We start from the raw sequence: 8,051 nt of genomic DNA, 5'->3' as shown, positions 1-8,051 counted from the left end.
GGCTGGGGATGAGACAGGGTTGGGGGAGGAGGCTGGGCTGGAGCAGGCTGGAGTGGGTCTGGCTGGTGGAGACACTCACTGACTGGTGGGTGGGCTGTTGGGCTGTAAACCTGGCAAAGGGTCCTGAGTCCTGGGCTCACTGCTCCTCAGAATAGAGAAGGCATTAGCATGAGAAAACTGAAGGCAATTAAGTTGTCCTGCTTGTTTTGTTGGTTTCTTTCAGCTCTTCTTTTCACTTAAAGTCAAGAGGTTGCAGCCCACCAGACAACCAACACAACACACACTCCTGAGGACTTGCCCCCTCCACCCCTCCACCCCTCCACTCCTCACCCCTCTCCTGTTGTGCCCAGTAGCTATGTCAGCCAAGGAGCTGCCTTCCGCTAACACCTCCCACACACATACATTCGGAAATTTCAGAAAAAGCGTGTGTGTGTGTGTATATACTGTGTGTTTTCAATTTGAGTCTTGTTTATGTGTAGCTGCGTGTGTATTTTTTACATTTAAACTTTATTTAACTAGGCAAGTCAGTTAAGAACAAATTATTCTTTACAATGACGGCCTACCAGGGAACAGAGCCTTGTTCAGGGGCAAAATTACAGATTTTTGCATTGTCACCTCTGGGATTCGATCCAGCAACCTTTTGGTTACTGATCCAACGCTCTAACCACTGCCTGTCACCCCAGGTAGCTTGTGTGTGTGTGTACTGCTATGTCGCTACACGCTTGGCTCTACTAGTGTATAATGTGAGCGCACGGCTAATGGCATTGTTGAAGAGTGTGTGTGTCTATGTGCATCTGTTCTTACGCATGTGTGTGTGAGCATGCGTGTGTGTGTGAGCATGAGTGTGTGTGTGAGCATGCATGTGTGTGTGAGCATGCGTGTGTGAGAATGTGTATATGTAAGCAAGCGCTTGTGTGTGTGGCTGGGAAAAGGTGCTGGTTCCCACAGCTCAGATCTAACTCAGCTGTAACGTAATCTCTGTGTGAGCGGTGCTTCACCATCACTCTCCCACTCGCCGGAGTGTGTGTGTGTTTCAGACATTTCCCCTGTCAGTCCCACAGTAGCCCCCCCCCCCCGGATCGGTTTACTTTGTCAACGCTGGGAGCCGGGGGGGGGGGGGGGGGGGCAGCCACGCTCACATGCCCCGCTGCATCCTGTCACCATATACCTGCCATTCAGACTTTTAGACAACTGGAGAGGGAATGAGGAAGAGGGGGACATTTTGCCTGTAGTGAGGAGGAAGAATAGGATGAGGGAGGGGAAGAGAAGGGGAAAGAGGAGTTGGGAGATGGGGGAGGTAGGGGGAGAGAGGAGTTGGGGGGTGGGTCAGACGAAAAATAAGTCAAAACAGATGTGAAGAAGTGTGGGAGAGCTATGCTGTGAGTGTGTCTGTGTTTGTAAAAATAAACCAGAGAGAGCGAGATAGGGAGTTGTGTGTGTGTGTGTGTGTGTGTGTGTGTGTCTGCCTATGTGTGTGTAACAAAACCCCAGTAGACTGAGCTGAATACCAGGAAGCTATTAGAATGCTTGTTAAGTGTATTCTCTGAGCCCAGGAGGGTGGGATGATAGTGCTGCTGCTATTGTAGTTAACTCTCTCTCTCTCTCTTCTCAGACTTGTTGTTGCAGTAGATCCCCTCTGCCTGGATAATTATTATAAAATACAACACACTGTGGGAGCAGGAGTCAACCATGCTGCTACCTCTTCCTCTTCTGGCCACTATCCCAGTTATCTTCTAGAACCCTCACAGTGACTGGCCTGGGGGCACCACCATATCAAGTGACCACAAACCCATTCAGACAGCCTAGATGTCTGTCTGATTGGGTGTGTGGCCGCTGGACCCATTTAGGGACCTTCATTTCACAACGCTCTCCTGGACCAGACCAGGGTGTGGTGGTGGGGGAGAGCATGTTGCTCCCCTGGGTCTCTGGTCCTCCATTCAGACCAGTGTTATCGCAGCACAGCAGCACTTCCTGCGGCCGGCTCACAAAGTCACACTACCCCACAACCCAGCATCCTGGCTAATACCTATCTACTGGGCTGACTGTTGTGGTAGAAGATGCAGATATTCACAGATCCAGGATCAGCATTGACTCTCCCCAAAACCTATTTGACCATTGTCACAATGATCACACTGGACCCCCTTGTCCCTGGTGCTGGACTAATATCAATCTACTGGTCTGGGTACAGTCCTCCACTCCACCGCTCTGGATTGGCCGAGCAGCAGTAGAAGTTGAACAGAGAGGCACAGATCTGGGATCATCTTTAAATTCTTAAGTCAACAGCAAAATGGACCTTGAATCAGTGTCTGTGGGCTGTGTCATCCTACAGCTAACCCTCTTTGGCAAACGTTACCTCACGTTAACACACTCTTCATGTTCTCTACTAAACACACGAGAACACTGTGCACCTCCCCACCCAACACACACTGATTCTCTCTCTCTCTCTCTCTCTCTCTCTCTCTCTCTCTCTCTCTCTCTCTCTCTCTCTCTCTCTCTCTCTCTCTCTCTCTAAAACACCATATCTCTCATCATCTCCCCCTCCTCTCTAGAGTAAGACTCAGGACAGTGTTAAAGGGGTAGAGTAGTGAAGAGCCCTCAACCCCCAATTTATATTTACCCCCTTCCAAAATATTTATTTAGGGGGAGGGGGGTTAAAGTACTTTCCCTCTCTTCCTAGATCTCCATGTTCCCATCATCTCCTCCCCTGTCTGCTCCTGCAGTGTGTGGGAATTCCAGCTGCCATTCCTTCACACATACACACACACGGGATGGCCAGTTTGTGTGTGTGTGTGTGTGTGTGTGCCTTGGCCCGGCAGCAGACATACAGACCCAGAGTTCACCCCGTGACCAGGTCTCCCTGACAAAAGCTTAGCAATGACACACACACAGTGTGTGTCTGTGTATGTGTGTGTCTGTGTTTGTGTGTGTCTGTGTTCGTGTGTGTCTGTGTATGTGTGTGTCTATGTTTGTGTGTGTCTGTGTTTGTGTGTGTTTGTGTGTGTCTGTGTTTGTGTGTGTCTGTGTTCATGTGTGTCTGTGTTCGTGTGTGTCTGTGTTCACGTGTGTCTGTATTCATGTGTGTCTGTGTTCACGTGTGTCTGTTATTGTGTGTGTCTGTGTTTGTGTGTGTCTGTGTCTGTGTGTGTGCCTGTGTTCATGAGTGTCTGTTATTGTCTGTGTCTGTGTTTGTTTGTGTCTGTGTTTGTGTACCGAGAACCACAGGGGGCAGGAGGTCTTGAGAAGGCTATTCCCCGTAGGAGAACGACTCCCCAGGGAATCTGGTCACTGGGAGTGTGAGTGTGTGTGTGTGCGTTTGTGTGATTGAGTGAGTATGTGAGTGTGTGTGTGTGTGTGTGTGTGTGTGTGTGTGTGTTAGATTTTTGATGATGTCTGTGAGTACAACAGAACTCATATGGCAGGCAAAAACCTGAGATAAAATCCAACCAGGAAGTGGGAAATCTGAGGTTTGTAGTTTTTCAACTCTTTGCCTATCGAATGTACTGTGTCTATGGGGTCAAATTGCACTTCCTAAGGCTTCCACTAGACGTCAACAGTCTTTAGAACCTTGTTTGATCCTTCTACTGTGAAGGAAGGGGGAATGGGAGCTGAATGAGTCAGTGGTCTGTCAGAGTGACATGAGCTGATCACGTGCGCTCACGTGAGAGTTAGCTTGAGTTCCATTGCATTTTTGAAGACAAAGGAATTCTCCGGTTGGACCATTATTGAAGATTTATGACAAAAACATCCTAAAGATTGATTCTATACTTCGTTTGACATGTTTCTACAGACTTTAACGGAACTTTTTAAATTATGGACTTTATCGAACAAATCAAACATTTATTGTGGAACTGGGATTCCTGGGAGTGCATTCTGATGAAGATCCTCAAAGGTAAGTGAATATTTATAATGTTATTTCTGACTTCTGTTGACTACACAACATGGCGGATATCTGTATGGCTTGTTTTGTTGTCTGAGCGCTGTACTCAGATTATTGCATGGTGTGCTTTTTCCGTAAAGCCTTTTTGAAATCTGACACAGCGGTTGCATTAAGGAGAAGTGTATCTATAATTCCATGCATAATAGTTGTATCTTTTATCAATGTTTATTATGAGTATTTCTGTAAATTGATGTGGCTCTCTGCAAAATCACCGGATGTTTTGGAACTACTAAACATAACGCGCCAATGTAAACTTAGGATTTTTGTATATGAACTTTATCGAATAATACATACATGTATTGTGTAACATGAAGTCCTATGAATTTTATCTGATGAAGATCATCAAAGGTTAGTGATTCATTTGATCTCTATTTCTGCTCTTTGTGACTCCTCTCTTTGGTTGGAAAAATGGCTGTGTTTTTCTGTGACTAGGTGCAGACCTAACATAATCGTTTGGTGTGCTTTCGTCTGTAAAGCCTTTTTGAAATCGGACACTGTGGTGGGATTAACAACAAGTCTATCTTTAAAATGGTGTAAAATACTTATATGTTTGAGGAATTTTAATTATGAGATTTCTGTTGTTTTGAATTTGGCGCCCTGCACTTTCACTGGCTGTTGTCATATCGATCCCGTTAGCGGGATTCAAGCCATAAGAAGTTTTAACCAACAATGCAGTTCAAGAAATAGAGTTGAGAAAATATTTACTAAATAAACTAAAGTAAAAAGTAGCACAATAAAATTACATAACATTAACGATGCTCTGACACTGCCTAGTATATGTAGGTCCAGGACGGCAGGGAGCTTGGTGGTGATGCAACCCGTCAGGATGCTCTCGATGGTGCAGCTGTAGAACCTTTTGAGGGTCTTGGGACCAATGCCAAATCTTTTCAGTCTCCAGAGGGGGAAAAGGTGTTGTGGTGCCCTCTTCACGACTGTCTTGGTGTGTTTGGACCATGAAAGTTTGTTGGTGATGTGGACACCAAGGAACTTGAAACTCTCGACCCACTCCACTTCAGCCCTGTCGATGTGAATGGGGGCCTGTTCGGCCCTCCTTTTCCTGTAGTCCATGATCAGCTCCTTTGTCTTGCTCACATTGAGGGAGATGTTGTCATGGCACCACACTGTCAGGTCTCTGACCTCCTCCCTATAGGCTGTCTCATCATTGTCGGTGATTAAGCCTACCACTGTTGTGTTGTCAGCAAACTTAATGATGGTGTTGGGGTTGTGCCTGGCCATGCAGTCATGGGTGATCAGGGAGTACAGGAGGGGACTAAGCATGCACCCTTGAGGGGCCCGGTGTTGAGGATCAGCATTGCAGATGTGTTGTTGCCCACCCTTACCACCTGGGGGTGGCCCGTCAGGAAGTACAGGATCCAGTTGCAGAGTGAGGTGTTTAGTCCCAGGGTCCTTAGCTTAATGATGAGCTTTGTGGGCATTACGGTGTTGAACGCTGAGCATGTAGCCAATGAATTGCATTCTCACATTGGTGTTCCTTTCGTCCAGGTGGGAAAGAGTAGTGTGGAGTGCGATTGAGACTGCGTCATCTGTGGATCTGTTGGGGTGGTACGCAAATTGAATTGGGCCTAGGGTTTCCGGGATGATGGTGTTGATGTGAGCCATGACCAGCTTTTCAAAGCACTTCACAGCTACCGACGTGAGTGCTACAGGGTGGTAGTCATTTAGGCAGGCTGCCTTTGCAATTTTGGGTACAGGGACTATGGTGGTCTGCTTGAAACATGTGGGTATTACAGACTCGGTCAGGGAGAGGTAGAAAATGTCAGTGAAGACACTTGCCAGTTGTTCAGCACGTGCTCTGAGTACACGCCCTGGTAATCCGTCTAGCCCCGTGGCCTTGTGAATGTTGACCTGTTTTAAACCTGTTAGGGCGCATGAACCGCTTAAAAAATATATATATATATTTCACCTTTATTTAACCAGGTAGGCTAGTTGAGAACAAGTTCTCATTTACAATTGCGACCTGGCCAAGATAAAGCAAAGCAGTTCGACAGATACAACGACACAGAGTTACACATGGAGTAAACAAACATACAGTCAATAATACAGTATAAACAAGTCTATATACAATGTGAGCAAATGAGGTGAGATAAGGGAGGTAAAGGCAAAAAAAGGCCATGGTGGCAAAGTAAATACAATATAGCAAGTAAAACACTGGAATGGTAGATTTGCAATGGAAGAATCTGCAAAGTAGAAATAAAAATAATGGGGTGCAAAGGAGCAAAATAAAGAAATTAATTAAATACAGTAGGGAAAGAGGTAGTTGTTTGGGCTAAATTATAGGTGGGCTATGTACAGGTGCAGTAATCTGTGAGCTGCTCTGACAGTTGGTGCTTAAAGCTAGTGAGGGAGATAAGTGTTTCCAGTTTCAGAGATTTTTGTAGTTCGTTCCAGTCATTGGCAGCAGAGAACTGGAAGGAGAGGCGGCCAAAGAAAGAATTGGTTTTGGGGGTGACTAGAGAGATATACCTGCTGGAGCGTGTGCTACAGGTGGGAGATGCTATGGTGACCAGCGAGCTGAGATAAGGGGGGACTTTACCTAGCAGGGTCTTGTAGATGACATGGAGCCAGTGGGTTTGGCGACGAGTATGAAGCAAGGGCCAGCCAACGAGAGCGTACAGGTCGCAATGGTGGGTAGTGTATGGGGCTTTGGTGACAAAACGGATGGCACTGTGATAGACTGCATCCAATTTGTTGAGTAGGGTGGAGGAGGCATCGCCAAAGTCAAGGATTGGTAGGATGGTCAGTTTTACAAGGGTATGTTTGGCAGCATGAGTGAAGGATGCTTTGTTGCGAAATAGGAAGCCAATTCTAGATTTAACTTTGGATTGGAGATGTTCGATATGGGTCTGGAAGGAGAGTTTACAGTCTAACCAGACACCTAAGTATTTGTAGTTGTCCACGTATTCTAAGTCAGAGCCGTCCAGAGTAGTGATGTTGGACAGGCGGGCAGGTGCAGGTAGCGATCGGTTGAAGAGCATGCATTTAGTTTTACTTGTATTTAAGAGCAATTGGAGGCCACGGAAGGAGAGTTGTATGGCATTGAAGCTTGCCTGGAGGGTTGTTAACACAGTGTCAAAAGAAGGGCCAGAAGTATACAGAATGGTGTCGTCTGCGTAGAGGTGGATTAGAGACTCACCAGCAGCAAGAGCGACCTCATTGATGTATACAGAGAAGAGAGTCGGTCCAAGAATTGAACCCTGTGGCACCCCCACAGAGACTGCCAGAGGTCCGGACAGCAGACCCTCCGATTTGACACACTGAACTCTATCAGAGAAGTAGTTGGTGAACCAGGCGAGGCAATCATTTGAGAAACCAAGGCTGTCGAGTCTGCCGATGAGGATGTGGTGATTGCCTTGGCCAGATCAATGAATACGGCTGCACAGAATTGTTTCTTATCGATGGCGGTTAAGATATCGTTTAGGACCTTGAGCGTGGCTGAGGTGCACCCATGACCAGCTCTGAAACCAGATTGCATAGCAGAGAAGGTATGGTGAGATTCGAAATGGTCGGTAATCTGTTTGTTGACTTGGCTTTCAAAGACCTTAGAAAGGCATGGTAGGCTAGATATAGGTCTGTAGCAGTTTGGGTCAAGAGTGTCCCCCCCTTTGAAGAGGGGGATGACCGCAGCTGCTTTCCAATCTTTGGTAATCTCAGACGACACGAAAGAGAGGTTGAACAGGCTAGTAATAGGGGTGGCAACAATTTCGGCAGATAATTTTAGAAAGAAAGGGTCCAGATTTTGCAGCTCTTTCAGAACATCAGCTGAACGGATTTGGGAGAAGGAGAAATGGGGAAGGCTTGGGCGAGTTGCTGTGGGGGGTGCAGTGCTGTTGACCGGGGTAGGAGTAGCCAGGTGGAAAGCATGAGTGGAGGTCGTTTGACTGCTGACCCATTACGGATGCAGGCAATGATCTCTGAGATCTTGGTTGAAGACAGCAGAGGTGTATTTAGAGGGCAAGTTGGTTAGGATGATATCTATGAGGGTGCCTGTGTTTAAGGCTTTGGGGAGGTACCTGGTAGGTTCATTGATAATTTGTGTAAGATTGAGGGCATCAAGTTTAGATTGTAGGATGGCTGGGGTGTTAAGCATGTTCCA

This window comes from Oncorhynchus kisutch, linkage group LG14, assembly GCF_002021735.2.
Source record: "Oncorhynchus kisutch isolate 150728-3 linkage group LG14, Okis_V2, whole genome shotgun sequence".
Classification (NCBI taxonomy): domain Eukaryota; kingdom Metazoa; phylum Chordata; class Actinopteri; order Salmoniformes; family Salmonidae; genus Oncorhynchus; species Oncorhynchus kisutch.
This window is presented reverse-complemented; position numbering follows the sequence as displayed.